The sequence below is a fragment of the Pan troglodytes genome, chromosome 2, assembly GCF_028858775.2.
Source record: "Pan troglodytes isolate AG18354 chromosome 2, NHGRI_mPanTro3-v2.0_pri, whole genome shotgun sequence".
NCBI lineage: Eukaryota > Metazoa > Chordata > Mammalia > Primates > Hominidae > Pan > Pan troglodytes.
Genome location: NC_086015.1, coordinates 135,655,756 through 135,674,717, shown reverse-complemented (window position 1 = coordinate 135,674,717; position 18,962 = coordinate 135,655,756). Strand labels below are relative to the sequence as shown.

Here is an 18,962-nt window from a genome sequence, read left to right as displayed (position 1 = left end):
TATACTTTATTAACCCTGTTCTTTTCTGACAATGCTAATAATCTCAATTGTGGTATTTGAGTCACCAATGTGACAAATCTGTAGACATCAACATTTCTGTCAAAAATCAAAATGGGCCAGGCATGGTGGCTCACACCTGTAATCCCAGCACTTTGGGAGGCCTGGGTGGGTGGATCACTTGAGGTCAGGAGTTCGAGACCAGCCTGGGCAACATGGTGAAACTGTCTCCTAAAAATACAGAAAAAAAAAAAAAAAAAAAAAAAATCAGCCCAGCGTGGTGGCAAGCGCCTGTAGTCCCAGCTACTCAGGAGGCTGAGGCAGAGGTTGCAGTGAGCCGAGATCGTGCCACTGCACTCCAGCCTGGGTGACAGAGCGAGATTGTCTCACACACACACAAAAAAATCTCAAAATGATTCCATGTAAAGATACAAGCCTCTGACATGTCCTTTGTGTATTTTGGTATAATCATACTTAACTATTTACATATTGAAATGCATATAGTCAATTCTGCTATAATGCTTTCTTGATCATGTGAATTTTAACAGGATTGGTGTATTACTGAACAATTTGAGCATGATGAAAATGTCACATTTGCTTATAGTGATTCTGTCCCAACACTAAGTGAACGCAGAAAATTGTACCCAACTCAACTGAGTCATGCAGGAATTCACAAAATACACACACACACTTCAGGTGGTCAACGAACCACATACATTCACATATATGTTACTAATTTTCCACTCCATCTTATAACTTTTTTTCCTTCTACTACTTCACAGTAATTCAGAAACTGTAACTCCATCCAATGCTCACTGCATTGTTTGCTCAAACTTTTTCAAGGCAAAATGTCATTATTATAGTATTTAACATGTACAAAACAGTTCTTTTTAAGCTCCTATCTTTTTAAAAAATGTATAATGATGACTGCTCTTTCTCTTGGGAGTTTTTTTCATGGGCCTCATAATTTTTGGTTAAAAGCTGGACATGTTGTGTAGGAGTGGAGATTGAGGTAATTTTTATGACTGGAAATGAGCACGCCTGTTCTTTGTGAGGCCTCTGGTGAAGGGTTTGTGTTAATCTGGTTAGGAGTTGGACTTAGTTTATGATTTGTTTTTGCCATAGTTATCCTCAGTGTATTACAGCCTTCATGAATCTGCAGAACAGTTTGTCTCTCTGGTGGGCGATGGTTTACTAGAGCAATGCCTGTTTCTTTGTGTTGTGCCTCTTTGCATAATCTTGTTCCTTTCCTAGTAGTATTTTGTGGGTTACTTGTTACTGAAAGCTTCTTAGCTTGGTGGCAGGGGGTTGGGGGTGGGGGATACAGTCTGATGTTCTGATTAAGTCTAAGTCAAACACTGTGTTCCTGAATCTCAGGAGGGCAGCATTCTCGGTTCTGTTGACCACTCCCGGCTGCAGTTTTGGGCTCAGGGCCCCTCCTCCAGGCATAAGATTCTCTCCCACTTCTCATCTACCCCCTGAATGTTCACCAATGGGGCCAACAGAGATACCCTTCTCCCCAGAGATTAAAGCTTTTTTCCATAGAAGAGGCAGAGGGGAAGAATCACAGCAGTTTCTTGACCCTCTTAAAAGTTCTGTTGCTGTTCCTCTCCCTCCCAATGTGCACAGCAGACTCACGCAGGGTTCTTTCCAGTCTTTTCTAGTAGACCCAGGGAGGTTTGTGGATAAGAGTTTGCAAGATTGTGCATTCAGCTTTCATCATGCTTTTTGTCCAGTTGTGTCTGAAGACGGTAAACAGAAATTGACATCTACTCTCTGTAAGCACTGTCTCTCAAATTTTCAGCCACTGGTTTTGCTCTGTGGACTCTTTAACAGATTTCAAAACAGTCATGAATTTGTAGTGTAGGTCTTTTTTTGTTGCAGAAGTGAGAGCAAAGCTTCTTTTTTGTCTCAGGGCCAAAGCCAGAGGTAGTTACATTATTTATAAACTAAAGATAGCAAAGAAGGTGTTACTAATTATTTTTTATAAAAAGGGAGCCTTTATTGGGTCTAATAAAGTTGAGAAACACTGACTCAAGGAACTCTTTCAAAATATTAATAACTCCCCTTTAACTACTGTCATGTTTTACAGTGAACATTTAGGCCAAAACCTATTTGTAGCAACCAAGTTTGTGCTGCAGTTTATCTGCACAGCCTTGTTTCAATTACTAATTTAAAGTACCTCAATCAGAAGCAGGGGAAAGGTATGTGTAGCAGAAACCTCAAATTCACCTGTGTAAACAGAACTGGTTGAGGAATGAAGCCAAATTAGTTAAAACACATCTTTTCAATTTCAACCCTAATTTGGGACCTATTGAGAACCGGACTCCACTATCAACCTTTTAACAAATTTAATAAAGCCAGTATTGTTACAGTCCACCTGGGCAAGGCAACCATCTTCTATTTATTTGTGGATAAAGTTAAATTATTCCAAATAATTCATTCACTTATTAATAATATTTTATTTTTTAGCTTAAGTATTTTGTTTACAACTAAGCTTGTTAACAATATATAACATTAATATATTTTAGACTATTTATTACTACCACTTTAGAAAAAGAGGAATATTCATTGCCTCTCAGTGGAATACAAATGCTGATATTTTCCATGAACTGAACTCTAGCCTTAAGGTTCTTTACATTCTTATTTCTTAATAATCCTCTGACTCCTCTTTTCCTCCCTTAATATGTTCTACTTCCTGTTTTCAAACAAGGAGTATAACGTAATAATTTCTACACAAGGACGTGTGTTGCCTGAATGCATTGTGATACTAATAGCACAAGCCAAGTTTGAGATATAGTAGCTTAAAAAGCGTTTCACATTACACAAAATGTGAACAAGGTTTTACGTTATATGATAGATAAGCCAATAAAGTACTTTCCAAAAATCAAAGAACTGTGTTCTGGATACCGAATTTCTGACAAGTGGTTTCTATAAATTTATTTTTTTAAGGCAAATTCTGTTTCATACTCCCATAAACTCAAAGTACTGGTAATATATTATAAAACCTTACCACTGTAATTTTCCCTGCAGGCAGTAGTTTCAAACCTAGAAACCTATCAAGTCCATAAACTGAGAAAGAAAATATAGTAAGAAAGAATTACTGGGGGCAGGTCCTGAACTTCTACTTTTTTCCCAAGACACTATATTACAAAAGGCTCAACATAACTGTACACTATAAAGCCCTTCATAGAGGACGCAACAGTATCAGGTACAGAACCTCCTTTTTGAGGGAAATCAGAATAATGTAAAAGGGAAAAGCAGAGGGAAAATGAGAAATAATTACTTTGGGAGACCACCGCCACATTAGGGTGAAATCTTTACTTTTTTCCCCCCTCTAAGCAACGGACACAGGAAACAATCTTAAGACAAAAGTGGTTAACGGAACACGCTACAAAAGGAGAAAATTTAAGGGAAGGCACTCTTAAGCATAGTTAAGTATCAAGCGATTAACAGCCACTTCACTGAGCGTCTAAGTCCTACTTCACCCACTCCAAAGGCCACATTCAAAGGTAAAATCACAGCAGCGGAGGAAAGGCCACGTGAATAAGCTGCCTTGCAGGAAGGAAAAGCCTTAGGGGAGAAAATGATTTTAGAAAAAGTACTGGAGAACAGACGACGCGGATGCTCATTTCCTAACAAAACGAAACAAAGCAAAGAAAGTCAGTCTGCAGGACTTGTTCGGAAGGAGGGTCGCTGACCCAAGGAAACAAGAGTTGCCGGCATCCAGCAGGAAGGGTGCTCAGACTAGAAGACTGGAAGGGAATCCCGAGGGCGGAACCCACAAGGGAATGAAGAGCCTGTGGGGTAAGGATATGTTAAGGCGAGTGGAGGAGCGTACTAGGTATAAAACAGGCAAAAAAAGGGGTGGGGCTGGACAGGGCAGCGCCCTGAGCTAGTGTCACTCAAAGCCGGGGGGGCGTCCAACGAAAGGAACCAGACCAGCAGCCTGGGGGAAGGGTAATCTGCTTCCTTAGCAGCTGCAGGCTGCAGCAGCCAAGACCACCCCGTTTTCCCTGCCCTGAGCCCCACAAAGTCCCCACGGCGTGGGAAGGGAGTAAGGCAGAGCCCCAGAGCCCAGTGCCCGGAGTCGGCTTTACCTTCGCGGGAGGCTGGAGAGGCTCCAGCCCTAGCTCCTCCCGCCGCCGGCTCAGCTTCCAGAGTGGGATGAGGCGCCCTCCGGCCTCCTCACCCTCACCACTTCCCCTTTCCCCCGCCGGGGCCCTGCAGCTCCGCTGCCGCGGGTTCCTGGTGCCGCCGCGGCGCTGCCTCCCCGCCCCCTCCGCCTCCTCCCTCTGCCTCTCAGAGTTTCACTCTGGAGGCCGCCATCTTCGCTCAGGCTTTGAGCGAGCGCGCTCTAATACGCCTGCGTCGCCACCGCCCAGGCTGTCACGAGACCCAGTCAGCTGATTTCAACTCTTCCGTCTTCTGCCCCGCCCTCCCCGTCCTCCCGGTCCCGATCGTTCTTTCCCTGAAATTCTGCTTTCCTCCGGCCAGCCCCCAGCAGCTACACATGCGCAGAGTAACGACGCCGGCCGTGGGATTTGGATTCCACGCAGCGCGTCAGGGGGCCGGCGCCTCGGTGGGTGCTGAAAAGGACCCGCCCCTGGGCGCGCGCGCGTGCCCATGACCACGCCCCTCCGGCGTGTACCTTAGGGCCGCGCCCCTCCGCTTGTGTCCTGCGGAGAGTAGGGTCGCAACCCGGTACTTAAGCTTTAAGTCCGAGGAAATCTTGTTTTAAATCACCTCTTTTTAGCACTTGCCGTCAAGTGCCATGGAGCATCTGCGAGGCAGTCTGAAGCCTCAGCCTAGCTCCTGGTTTGGCTGGATTGGGAGCCAGCAGGTTCATTTACTATTGAGACGTCCTGAACGACAGCAGAGCAGGGTTTAAGTTATGGATGCTCTGGAAGGTCTCGGAGACCAAATTCTCAGAGACGCCTAAGGCATTTGCAGGTGGGAATGCTGGAAAGATAGTTCTGGTAGCCCCATTTATTGTGTCCGGATCAAGTGTTTAGAAGTTTACTTAAAGCTGCTTAATCTTCAACTCTCTGAGATACGAATCATCCTCGTTTTGCAGATAAGTTGAGGCCCAGCCTCAGAGTACTGGATTTCATGTTTGCACCCAAGTAATTTGAACCCAGAACCTGTGCCCTCTAGATAACCATCTTCCTGAACCTCACCTGAGAGGGAAGTCAGGGCAGTGAAAAGAGGGGATATTGGGACTAAAGGATTCAGCTAGAAATTATGTGTTATCTGTGGGCAATGGTTTAAATAAGAAAGGTCAATGTCCACTCCCAGATCTGAGCCGTAAAGACCACAGTTTAAAAATTAGTGATTAAAAAAAAAAAAAAGTGTTTCTGCTGCAGACTTCAAAGTAGAGGCAGTGTAGGGTGACCTGCATGGATACATTATTGTATAAGGGTTAAAGGTCTCTGATAAGGAGTTGAATACTCATTCTTCATGGCAGTCCTGAAATTGTGATTTCTTGGCGTCCCCTTCAGCAAGTTGACTCATTTTATAGACAGCGATTGCAGGATGAAAAAATGTGGAAAAATGGTTTTTACAGACTTTACCTCTTGATTCTATTAACCCTTTGCCCTACCTTAGGGCGGAAAAAGACTATTTGTGTTTATCCTTAGACTTTTCTGTAATGCAGCAGTAAGATAAGGTGCATGTAAGGGAAGGTACTAGGAATAGCTGGGTGTGGGAAGACAGAACCCGAAATAGAGTAGGAAGGGAGGAGGAGGAAAAAGAAACAGGAGGACTGTGTTAAGGGGCCTTATTGGCTTATCCCATGGAAACAGAAACGTGTTTATATGGTTACAAAGCCTTCCAGTAATCCCAAAAGTAAATGTGGGGTATATTATTTCGATTTTATAGAAGCAGCAGACCCAGAGAGTCCAGGAGACTTGCTAAAGGTGACCTAACTCCTAAAGGTTGAGCCAAGATTAAGACACAGGGCCTGCCTGTAACATCAAGGCCAGTGAACTGTTCAACCTCCACACTGCCTCTCTGTTCAATATTTGAGACCAATAAAATCAATTCTCGTGTTGAGAGGAGCCTTAGGCATCATGAATTGTCCCCATCCTCTGTAGTGGAAAATTGCCTCACAAGACATCTTTTTCCATTGCATTTTTATAAGCCATTTTCCTTGTATTCAGCCAACTTGCACTCTTTTCTATGAGTAGTTATTTTATCTTTGTTTCTTGCTCTTCTTGTATGTGACATTCATTTAAGGACTTACCAGTACCGCTTATCACCCTTTCCCACTCCCTCTCCCGTGCATAGCCTTCTAAATACCCCTGCTACAGATACTCATTTTAAGAAACCATATTCAAAGTACTTTCAACCATTGTTCACAAGATGTAGTTTCAAGCCTTTTCACAACCACTGGTTGCTTTTAATTGGATCCATACAATTGGATCCTTCTTAAAATGCCACAACAAAATACAAGAGTCAGAGAGAGTAGGACTTGTCTCTTCTTTCCCTATTACGTTAAATCAGTTGGATCCTTTCCCCACCCAACTCTTTTTTAAGAGTGACAAATGCACGCTTCTTTTTCTGGATTTGTCTTTTTATTCAAAATTGAAGTTTGCACTAGCGTTTCTGACACTTTCATAGTGCAGATGTATCAAATTTACAATCTAAATTATGTGATGTACACTTAAAATATTTCACAGCTTTTTAAAAAATACATTTCATAGCCTTTTAGGCACCAATAGCCTTTATCAGTCTCCAAAGTTAGCATACAAGGCTGGAGTGATCTAAGACTTTAGAGAGCCCACAAGAATGTCAAACACTTGCTTATCTAATTCCCATTGCTGCTAAATTGACCTTCCTAATTATATCAATGCCCAGATCCAAAATAAATCCTTAAGAACTCATACCACTCAACAATGCTTGAACTATGTTTTCAGTACAGTAGCCACTAGCCCCATGTGGCTACTGAACACAGAATAAAAATTAAAATTGTTACGAAAAAATGTAAAATGTTGCATTAGCAATTTTTATATTGATTACACGTGTTAAAAGAAAAAAATATTTAGGCCGGGCACGGTGGCTCACGCCTGTAGTCCCAGCACTTTGGGAGGCTGAGGCGGGTGGATCACCTGAGGTCAGGAGTTTGAGACCAGCTTGGCCAACATGATGAAACCCCGTCTCTACTAAATATACAAAAATTAGGCGGGCCTGGTGGTGCATGCCTGTAATCCCAGCTATTCGGGATGCTGAGGCAGGAGAATCACTTGAACCTGGGAGGGGGAGGTTGCAGTGAGCCGAGATGGTGCCACTGCACTCCAGCCTGGGCAACAAGAGTGAAACTCTCAAAAAAAAAAAAAAAAGTATTATTTAATGATACTTGTTAAAGCTTGGTAATAGGCTGAGCATGATGGCTGACGCCTGTAATCCCAAGGCTTTGGGAGGCCAAGTCAGGAGGATCACTTGAGGCCAGGAGTTTGAGACCAGCCTATGCAATGTAGTGGGACCCCATTGCTACAAAATAATAAAAATAAAAGAATTATCTGGGCATGGGGGCATGCCCCTGTAGTGCTAGTTACTCAGGAGGCTGAGGTGAGAGGATCTCTTGAGCCCAGGAGTTCGAGGTTACAGTGAGCTATAATTGTGCCACTGCACTCCTGCCTGGGCAGCAGAGCAAGACCCTGTACCCCCTGCTCCCCACAAAAAAGATTTTATTCAGTTTATTTACGATCATTACAATAGGTACAGGAGCCACTGCAACAGGGGCTTGCAGTAAGGGAGAGAGACGGGGCTCAGGTCGGAAAACGACACGGGCAAGTATGCATTTATCTCCAAGGAACAGTGTGTGGGGGTCAGTGGATGGAAAATTACTAAGAGAAAACATCAGGGGTGAGCGGGGATCCTGGCTAAACCTACGTAACAGGATTCTTGCTAAAGACAGGCCAGAGTGATTAGACATCTTCTGGGGGAAGGTGAAAGTTGAGGAATCTGATCACATATCAAGGGAATTTTGGCTAAACTGACTTAGCCAGGTTCTTTTGCAGACTAGACTTTTCAAGGAAGCACACAGAGGGGCCTAAGGAAAGGTTCAGAAGCCTAATTAAAATTTGGCTGAGCAAAGACTCTTTGTCACATGTGGAAATGATAATATTATGGCTGTATATTTGGTTAAATAAAATGTTATTAAAATTAATTTCACTTGTTTCTTTTAAGGAATGTAGCTACTAGTAAATGTAAAATTAAATATATGGCTCCCATTGTATTTCTCTTGGACAATACTGCTATTAGAAAATCTTGTGCAAGCAAACGGTAAGTGTCAGAAAACAACTACGTCGAGTTGGTGAGCTCGAAGCCTCCACAGAATCTTCTACTGGACTTCATTTTAATTTGTTATGTGATTGGTTGGTTGGTTGTCTTTAGTGGTTTTTCTCAAGATTTATCTGGCCACACGTATTTAGTTTTCTGTGTTTCTCTATACTGTAATTCAAATAATTGAAATTATTTACAACATATGACAAATTATGACATGAGAATTTCTTGACATATATACGTATGTATCTGTATATATATATAGGATCCACAATTTTTTTTTTTTGTAACTGATAGCCTGGCTTCCCCAGCTCACTTAATCCTACCCCAGGAAGTCTAGTTTTATTATTAATGTGAATTAAAATATCTTTTTAAATAGTATAATGATGTTCATATATAAAGGATTTTGAATTTATAATATTTTATTAACAAAAACATGCTTTCATTTAATTACAGGAAATTATCTAGATTTGATTATATTTTCAAAGATGGATGAGGAGGGAAAAGAAAATAACTTATTCTGTGGTCTAACAATTTTAAACTATTATTGAAATTTTAACTGGTTAAGAAAAAGGCCTGTGTTCTTTTTCCTTATTAAATTTTACCACAACTGCTCTTTTACAATATATACACTGCTGAGGGTTTTCTAATTCAGGTGTTCTTACTAATTAATTCAAATACTTCTTGTATTATCAGATTTGAGAAAACTCAAGAACCTTATGTGGTTTTTTCCATAAAGGGTTTTGAAGTGAACAAGATTTCCAATCTGCTATGAAATTATTATATTCAGACATTTTTAGTCATCAGCACTTGAAGGAAATATAATGTAGTTTAAAAAACTCACAGGCAAGTTCGTTATCCTCTTTGAGTCTTAGTTCCCTCTTCTGTAAACTTCAGATATTGATACCTACCTTGAGAGAGATTTGCAGGAGTTACATAACTTATGTAGAGCACTTCATTACTGAGCACACACTATAGTTAATATCAGGGTCTCCAGCTTGTTTATGTAATCCTTGTCCTTGAGTTTTTAAATGAAACAGGTTTGCTGTAGTTCTTATCATCAGAGGACTAACCAGATGCTAATAATACAGAATGTCAGATAAGCAGATATTCTGTATTATTAGCAGAATGGGGAAAGTTCAAGTGTTCATTCTTGACAACCATATTTGAATACTTCTATCATGAGACATCATTAAATAGTTCATTTTATTTATTATGGAGAACACAGAGTTGACTTGTTCAATTCATCTGTGAATGTTAACAATGCAAAAAAGACTTACATGCATGGAATTTCGACAGTCACAATATATTTTTAAAATGGTGATCCAAAACTTGACCATGAGGAAGTTCTTAGAATGACAATGACTCATTCACGCCTAAATCAAGGTGAGTTAATCAGGTGCAACAAAAGCTTTTTTTTCCCACTAATTTTGTTAAAGATCATTGCAACCACATAGAAGGAAAGGATATCTATTCATTAATCTTGGATAATAACTTATTCATATTATGCCTATCTGAGAACATAAAACTTCATTACCCAAATTATTGCTGGCTTTGAGCATATAAAGATGATATGACTGTTATTTCCATGTAAAACTTAATTTTGTCAATGAAAAGATGATTTTTTTTTCTTTTTGTGAGCAACAGTAAATGAGGTGGCAGCCACCTACTTAGCGTAAAGGAAAATAAAACATAAAAGAAGTAGTATTTCAAGCTCAACTAATTAGCTTGTAAAGTTATTGGTTCTCACATCTATACAGTGAAGTCTGAGAAAAAAAAAAGTAAATCAATGTAAACCAAAATAAAAAGCACATACTAACAAAGCCAATTTGAAAAAAATCTTACTAATATAGAAGAAACTCACATATACTAGTCACTGCAAATGTTAAAGTTACTTTGGGTCTATTCCTAATCTGCCTGTCAGACAAACTTTGAGAGTTGAAGGATTATACATCATACTACTATAGAGACACATGCTCACATATGTTTATTGCAGCACTATTTACAATAAGAAAGACCTGGAACCAACCCAAATGCCCATCAATGATAGACTGGATAAAGAAAATGTGGCACATATATATCATGGAATACTATGCAGCCATAACAAAGAATGAGTTCATGTCCTTTGCAGGGACATGGATGAAGCTGGAAACCATCATCCTCAGAAAACTAACACAGGAACAGAAAACCAAACACCGCATGTTCACACTCATAAGTGTGAGTTGAAAAATGAGAACACATAGACACGGAGGGGAACATCACCCACCGGGGCCTGTTGTGGGGTCGGGGGAAAGGAGAGAGAGAGCATTAGGACAAATACCTAATACATGTGGAGCTTAAAACCTAGATGACAGGTTGATAGGTGCAGCAAATCACCATGGCACATGTATACCTATGCAACAAACCTGCACGTTCAGCACATGTATCCCAGAACTTAAACTAAAATTTTGTTTAAAAAAGGTTTTTTTTAAAAAAGTCTATAACCATCAGCGCGTGTATCCCAGAACTTAAAGTAAAATTTTAAAAAAGGTATGGTTTGAACATGTTAAGTTTTAGAAACCCTGTATATTTCCAGAGTAAATACTATTGCCTACCCAATATCATTTTCCTCTTCTTCCCTACAAGTTGAAGGTGGCAATGTGCCACCTACAAGTACTACATCGTCAACCTCCTCTCAGATGGGCTGCCCATATCAGAGATGACATAAGTCTGGCCGATGAAACATAAGCAGACATTGTTGGTGTGGGCTACCAGATTCAGCTAGTAGGTGTCCTTTTTCCCCCACCCTTTACATTTTTTTTGTGCCCAGAGCATAGTTGTGATGGCTAGAGCTGCTTGTCTCTGGGCATCTGCTTCATTTCTGAATTCATTACTCAATGATGTTACATTTTTTAAGGGCTGGGCTATTGAGTGTCACTGTGTTATTCATGCAAATAAAAAGAAATTAATAGAGTATTACTATTTCAGCACAATATAGTAAGAGGCTACCAATAAAAATAGCCACATTAATGAGCTTCACAGAACAAAGTGCAATTTTGTTTGGTATTCCTTTGAATCTCTTCACCAGAGTACAGCACAACTGGAATCTCTAAATACTACCTAAATAATAAGTAAAGTAGAGCAAAAAGAAAATAGTGTACTATACTAGAAAGAAACAGAGGTTTAGTTACAGCAAGTAAGGTATTATTTTTTTTCTGGTTTATAACTGTCTTCTGACAATGTATTTACTTACTAGGGGATATATTTTTTTCTCTACCTTACAAATGTTCAAATCCCAGTTCTACATTATTAGCCACTTAACTTTTGAGCCTCAATTTCTTTATCAATGAGATGAAGGTAATAATTCATGTCAACAACAGTTGTTTTGATATTATATAAGAATCAAGATATGCTATGCTATCTAATATTGATGAACCAATATTATTTAATATTATAAATGTATATAATAGAAAAATAAAAGTCATAAACTCTAAAAAATGGGATAAGGGAGAGGGAGATAGTCTAAATGTGCCAATTCTTTATTTAATAATAGGGAGTGAATTAATACTTTCCCAGATTTTAAAAACCAAGAATGAAGGGCAGAAGGAAAATAACGTTTATGGATCATTTAGTAAGCACCACTCATTCTCCGTAAGTGTTAACTTTCTCCCTTCCTTATATACCCTTTGTTTTCTTCCTCCGTAATTCTAGAAGCAGATAATGCAATATTTGGAGTAGTACTGTATTAAGTAAGCGTTTAGGGCACCAGGAAAGCAAGGACCATCAAGATGAAATAAACTTGAAAAGGATTTGCTAACTAATGTTTTATAAAAGGCATCAAAATAATAATCACAGTGGAGAAATTAGAACTTTGTTATGTTTCCTTCACTAATTTCATGAGTATAGAATTGAGAACCTCTAGCGATATAAAACCAGCTCTGAATTGGAGAGATTTAAAAAAAAATCTGTGAAAATATGGAACAAGAGGCTTTATATAACTATGATGATAACAGGAAATGAAGATAGGCCTGAGAGATCAAAGGAGAGTTATAAGAGAAGGCTTTGCTGGACATTGAAAGTTTACCACGCACCCTGCTCTGTTAGAACAGCCTGTTGCTACCTGTTGCTAACCCCATCTGTACAGTTGAAGATGCTCCCCAACGTTCAGAGAGCTAATGGGATTTGTCCAAAGCCTCATAGTCAAGTAAGTGCCAGAGTTAGAATTTGAACCCAAATCCAGTTGGTTCCATGGCCCAGCATTCTCTAAGAGCAATCACTGACTGCTGTTTTTATTTCTAAGTCAAATGGTACGCTGTGAGTAAATGGAATAAACTGACTGAAATCTTCTTTTGGTCCTTCCTCTGGGAATTTTAAGATTTTATGTCATGACTAGAACATAAACTGTGTAGTGGTTATTATTACTGTCAGTAGGTGGGGGAAAAGATACGTACATATGGAGGTCACAGATAGTCTTAGGGGGATTACAAAGGTGATAAATAGAATTTCCACTGGAGAAAAAATGTATATGTTAATAGTTATTTAGAAATGTTGTAGTTATATTTTTCCTGGGATTCATTATCATTTCCACTCTAAGGATTTTCCAACATGTAGTCTTATTTATAGGTTTAGTTATATCAGCTTCCCCTTTATGATCTGAAAGCAGAGTCTTTCAAAAATTATATGAATAGATTGGATTAAGGAACTCTTTAAAAATATACCAGATCATTAAATGTAATTGCCTTCTTATCCTTTTTTTTCTGTATAATCAGAGAAGACATATACTTTCTTTAATATGGATTTCTTTAACCTATGTGTCAGTGTGTAAATATTGATTACTGGAAAACCATGTGTTAGTTCACTTGGGCTGCTATAACAAAATACCATAAACTTACAACTTATAAACAACAGAATTTGCGGGCGATTGGGTGCGGTGGCTCATGTCTGTTATCCCAACACTTTGGGAGGCTGAGGCAAGTAGATCACTTGAGTCAAGGAGTTTGAGACCAGCCTGGGCAACATAGTGAGACCCTGTCTCTACCAAAAAAGAAAAAAAAAAAAAAAAGCTGGGCATGGAAAAAAAAAAACAACAAAACCCTGTGGTTCCAGCTACTCAGGAAGCTGAGATAGGAGGATCACTTGAGCCTGGGATATTGACACTGCAGTGGGCTGTGACTGTGCCACTGCACTCCAGTCTGAGTGACAGAGTGAGACCCTGTCTCAATAATAATAACAATAATAATAATAAAGCCCAGAATGTATTTCTCCCAGTTCTGGAGCCTGGGAAGTCCAAGGTGCTAGCAGATTTGGTGTTTGGTGTGAACTCTCTTTCTGGTTGGTAGATGGTGTATAGCAGTGTCCTCATATCATGGAAGGGGTAAGGGATTTCTCTCAGGCCTCTTTTACAAAGGCATTAATCTTCCCAAAGGCCCAACCTCCTAATACTATCACCTTGCAGGGTAGGATTTCAACATACAAATTTTGGGGGGTTGCAAACACTCAGACTATAGCAATATGTAACTATTAGAAAACTATGTTTGCCATAAGATATTTCTGTATTTATATATGTTAAACATATAATTTAAGATTGTTTCCAAATATGAAAATGAAATAGCATTTATTTTTGAATTTAAATCTCTGTCAGCAACCAAATTGATTCTAAAACATAAACCCAGGTTTAGCAAAAATGTCCTTGACACACAGTGAGAAATTCAAATAGACAATGGTTTCACGGTGCCTTAGCTCTGAAATAAGTGAAAGTGGAAAATTCTTTTTATTGAACACTTTCCAAGAAAATACACTATTTCTTATTAAGGTTTTCTATACTATCTCATATAACCAAGGAAAAGATATCCTAGTTAATCCAAAGTTCTGGTTAATTTGGGGCAAATTTTTAAAGAAATGTCGTATGTCATATATCATCCTATCTCATATATATCATTTATTGAACAGCTACTTTGTGCTGGGCCCTCTACTAAGGACTTTAATGCATCAACTCATTTTATTTTCATAACACACAGGAAAACACTGTTATTATCCCCATTTTACAGATGACAAACCCAATACTTTAGAGAGGTTGTTGAGTTTTCCCCACGTCATATCACTAGAAAGCAGTAGTGCTTTTCAAACCAGGTCTGTTGGATTTCAAAGTCCATGCTGCAAATCACTACATTTCATTTAGTACGTACGCTCTAGTAGCCATGACTTCCTCTTTCCTTAGTCATTCAGGAGTCACTTCTGGTTATCATTCTACTAAAAACTTATATTAGAGATTTTCAAATGAAGGAAAGACAGTGCAACTCTTTCACACTTGGTTCATAGAGCATTTTCTCAGAATAACATGGCTTACAACTTGTGTTTTATTGTTATAAATATAATTTTATAATACTATATTATCTTTTTATTAAAATCTGTCCTACAGATAAACTATCTCCTCAAAAACATCGTGTCTAGGAGTACAAAATTTTAAATAACAGAAAATATGACTTGCCCACATCTGTAGCCTTCCTCAGTTCTAGCCCATCTGTAGGCTAAATTAGGAGTAAAAGAAATGGAAATAAAATAGTCTATTTCTAGTGAAAGCAAATAAATGACAAAGGGGAAGTAAAACTGCAAAATAATCTAAAATGAACTGAAATTAAACTGTGTAGCATTGAAGTTGGTGGATTAAAGAGGGGATTTTCATAGTTTTTTTTTTTTTAAGTAAAATGGCTGTATCTTAGTGTTTGAGTTAACTTATTACATAACCAGTTGACATGAACACAAGGTCCAAGTCTACATGACAGCAGGTAGATTAAGAAATCAGGTCCTGGAAGCCATTGGCTCTTTCCTTTGTTTCCCTTAGCTTTACCCCTTAACTCACATACTTCCTCTTCCATTTGGTAAAAGATGTCTTAAGAAAAGGAAAAACCTAGCTCAACAATGGGAACACTCTCTCAATATTTTAAGAAGGGAGCAGGTGGATTTATTACTACCTGGGCAGTTAGCAGTGGTGATGACCTATACAAAATATGGGGAGGGATTTCTAGTTTTATCTCCAAAAATGTTTAATATACTTGTCTTTATTTTCCTCTTCAGCTTTAATTTTTTTTTCGTTTTGCTTCACTTTTATCACCCTACCCAACTTTACTCAAGCGGACTTTTGTATAGAAAATAACCAAAGGCATTCAGCCATCAACAGTTAAAGAGGCCTTCTACATAGTCAGGCCATCTCTCAGCCAACATTTATTACAACAACAACCCAATTAATGTCGTTCTTAAGAGTCTGCTAACTTCAGTGGCATTTCGATTACACAATTTTAGGTTATTAGAGTGGTTCTCATTGAGAAGGGGAACCAAACATTCCTTGTTGCCCTCCCTTCAGGATATGCTCTTGAATATTTCTTCCACTGAAGGTTTCCTGGAAATGGTGAATCCAGTGCGGCAAAGCAGGTGGAATGGGGTAGTGAGTTGGCTGTCCAAAAGAAAGTCTGACTGCCTCTGCTTGGTTCACCAGTGGCCAGCTAGGAATACCACAATCATTATGACAGATCATTCCCATTAACTCATAGTCCTGAGATCTTACTCAGGTCTCTAGCAACTCAGACTGTGAGTGGTAAATTTCAGTTCTGCCTGTTGAGGGGCCAGAGTGAACCATGTAATTCCCAAGACTCAAACAAGCCTCTGAAGAGAAGTTGCTTATCTGATTTGCATAAAAACTCTGACTGCACTAGTCAGATAGGGTCATCACAGTTTTAAGAATCAATAAATCAAAATTCCCAGATCAATTTTGAAGATCATAAAAGGATTTGTTTAGACTAGTTGAATATACTGTTTTATTAGAAGGATGGAATTTTTACAAAACATCAATTTTTACCATAGCACATGAAATAACTACAAAACGCATGTAGTAGGAAGCTAATAAATAATTCTGCTTCCCTGAGGAACTGATTTGACAGCAGCCCAAATAGCCTTTAAAGCTCTAATTTAGTTTCTGTCCCATCCTGCTTTCTGTTATACCTATTTCCTCCTTGTGACCCAGTATATGATTCAAATAGAAGCTGTCTAGGGTCATTAAAGCAAGCTGTTGCAGAAGCTGGGCTGTTGATTCAACATTTGGCAGACTGTTCAGTGAAAGCCTTGATTTCATTTTTGTTAGGCCAGCAAACAATAGCAGCACACTGGCTCTGCTGATAAAAAGAACAAAGAAAACAAACCAATACGACATTTATATTTCTAAACAAAAGAAGGAGGGGGTTTCTCCCTATTCCACACTTTTCTGGCATGAGAAAGTCTTAAGTAGCCAGAATGAGAACTGGTTAATTCTCTGATAGTAAAGGTTTAAAACCAAAATTCATAAAAATACATAAATAAGTAAAGTAGATAATTGTCTTCCTCCCAGCCCTTCACTTCCTACACTGATGACCCTCTTCTCTTCCTACTCTGTTCTACATTGCTATCTGCTCAGTACAATTATTCTCCTTATAAAGCAGGCTATTTAGAAAGGAAAAGATTCACTGCTTTGTAACCTTCATGCTGCCATGAGCAGTGTCCTGGTTTATAGTTCAAAGCTGATATTGACCAGCATGTCAGAAGAATTTGTACAGTACTTTCTACTTGTCACTGCACAAAATGGAATTTTGATGATAAAGTTAATCACTATAGATCCTAAATTAGGTAAAGCAAGAGCCCACTTCGGGTGCCTATATTAATAAAACAATCCAGGCATTAGACACATCTTAGTATGAACCTGCATATCTCCAAAATTTTTGATCAGACTAATGATATCTATCATCAGATATCTATCATCTGAGCACTGAGAAGAGGAGAAGTTTTTCATGGCTGAAAGCATAACTCATTACAATCACCATAATTCTTATCTCCCTAACAAGCAGCAAATTAATAATGTCACATTAAGGAAGCTTGGGCTTTTGTTGATCAGTGTCTTCTGGAAACAGGCCTCTTGGCGCAGTCATATCCTGAATGACGCAATTTGTAAAGGGGTCTTAGTCTAACACAGGGAGGCTTCAGGCAAGCTCACCCTTATCTCCAGTGAGTCTTTTCAAACACTATTTGCTGAGGTCCTTTAATATAACTTGTCTAATTTTTTTTTAACAAAAAAGCATGAATCAAAAACTGATGAGAAGCACTATATTGGAATCTACCACAATTAACATTTTGTGGTGGCATTACAAAAAAATGTTTCTTAATTTCACTGTGCTTTTCTATAGTACCCAAATTTTTGATCTCGAACAAAATAAAACAGTAAGAAATATTTTTCAGAATCTTACCATTTTCTAGTTGCTGCATAGCTTAGGTAAAATTGAATGGGTGAGTAATAAATCAACAGAAAGTCTCAGTGGTCATTTCATAGTTGTATTAGTCCATTTTCACACTGCTATAAAGAACTGCCCAAAACTGGGTAATTTAAAAAGGAAAGTGGTTTAATTGATTCACAGTTTAGCATGGCTGGCCTCAGGAAACTTACAATCATGGCAGAAGGCGAAGGGGAAGCAAGGCACCTTCTTCACAAGGCAGCAGGAAGGAGAATAAACACAGAAGGAGCTACCAAACGCTTATAAAACCATCAGATCTCATGACAGCTCACTCACTATCATGAGAACAGCATGGAGGAAACCGTCCCCATAATTCAATTACCTCTACCTGGTCACTCCCTTGACATGTGGGGATTATGGAGATTATGGGTATTACAATTCAACATGAGAGTTTGGGTAGGGACACAGCCAAACCATATCAATAGTATCATTTTATTTGGGGGTAACGATCAGAATCTAGGCATGACTTTGTTATCACAAAAAAGAAAATACCTTGTAAGATCAAACAGTAGGGAGAAAGAATATGGAATCATACTTTAGTTTGAGAGCCAGATGTACTAGGCTCTCACATCTCAGTGTGCATATGAAGTTTGAGTAATGTCCAGTCAGGATCAGAAACCTCTATTTTCAGCCAGAGTGGATTAGACAGAAGAAATGTCCACAGTAGCAATTTGATTTCTTCTCAAGTATACTTCTGCACCTTGGACCAAAAGAATCAGCATCACCTGGGAATTTGTTAGATCAGCAAATTCTCAGAATTTACCCTAGACCAACTGAATCAGAGTCTCTGTGGATAGGGCCCAGAAATCTGTTTTAACAAGTTGAATGTGATTGTGATTCTGATGCACATTCAACTTGCAGACCTACTGGAATACAAATTCAGTAGCAGTTTAGAGTGGGAACTTTGGAACCAGACTACATGACATTGAATCCCATGTCTATCATTTACTAGTAGTTCTTTAAGAAAGCAGAATTTAAGCAAGTTATTAAAACCCTTTGTGCCTCAGTTTCCTCATCTAAAAATAGGGCTAGGAATAATAGCTTTTAAATGTTTGTTAAGACTAGAGCAGTAAATATTTATGAAGCACTTAGAATAGTCTCTGACACATGCTAAGTGCTTTGAAAGTTTCCCATTATTCTCCTAGGACTGTAGGAATATCCAACTTAATGTTTCTGGAATCTCTAAGTCCCAATAGGAAAGCAAACATGTATCTCATATCAAACAAGTATCATGTCATTTATGCATTCGTTCATCAAATATTTATTGAAAATCTACTAAGTTTAAGGTATAATGATAAGTTCTTCACATTTTTAGATAGTAACTCATAATCTTAAAAGACATATTTAAGAGTGCATTAGTCAGAAGCCCAGATGATGGTAACTGGATCA

General features: G+C 38.8%; 1 protein-coding gene across 7 annotated transcripts in view; it reads right to left on the bottom strand.

Moving 5' to 3' along the window:
• DNAJC13 (DnaJ heat shock protein family (Hsp40) member C13) overlaps positions 1-4,356 on the bottom strand; it is a 119,609-nt gene extending 115,253 nt beyond the window's left edge. For 3 of the 7 annotated variants that reach the window (XR_679192.5, XM_009446497.5, XM_009446498.5), the window contains exon 1: positions 4,098-4,341. The gene's annotated coding sequence lies outside the window, so the exon portion shown is untranslated. Of the gene's footprint in view, positions 1-4,097 lie in introns of all 7 variants that reach the window. The other 4 variants (XM_009446500.5, XM_516755.8, XM_063806225.1 and 1 more) reach the window with 3 other exon arrangements.
• Between the last annotated feature and the right edge of the window lie 14,606 nt (positions 4,357-18,962).